The sequence below is a fragment of the Morone saxatilis genome, unplaced genomic scaffold (genome assembly GCF_004916995.1).
Source record: "Morone saxatilis isolate NCDOM2014 unplaced genomic scaffold, NCSU_SB_2.0 Contig15, whole genome shotgun sequence".
NCBI lineage: Eukaryota > Metazoa > Chordata > Actinopteri > Moronidae > Morone > Morone saxatilis.
Genome location: NW_023339707.1, coordinates 8,748,617 through 8,748,946, shown reverse-complemented (window position 1 = coordinate 8,748,946; position 330 = coordinate 8,748,617).

The window sequence follows — 330 nt, the reverse complement described above, 5'->3', positions numbered from 1 at the left end:
TCCTTTTCACCTTCACACCTGCAATGTTTCATCCTTCATTAACTGGGTTATATCTCCAGAACCTAAATCAAGGACCTTAAAGTCTAAATTAGGAACATCCAGAAGCAACAGGAATGAGGGTTTATGGAAGCCAGTTGATTAAACTAAAGCCCGGATATGTTAGAAGGTTATATTTCCCTGGACATGATAAATATTCCAAGGATAAAATGTGACCATCTGGTCCCTTGATGGTTATTTAAGGTTTAACTAGAGTTGTTAAAGATTAGTCAAATTGATTATTGATTATTTATTTTGATTCTCGTGTTCCAGCTTCTCTAAAGGAAGGATTTG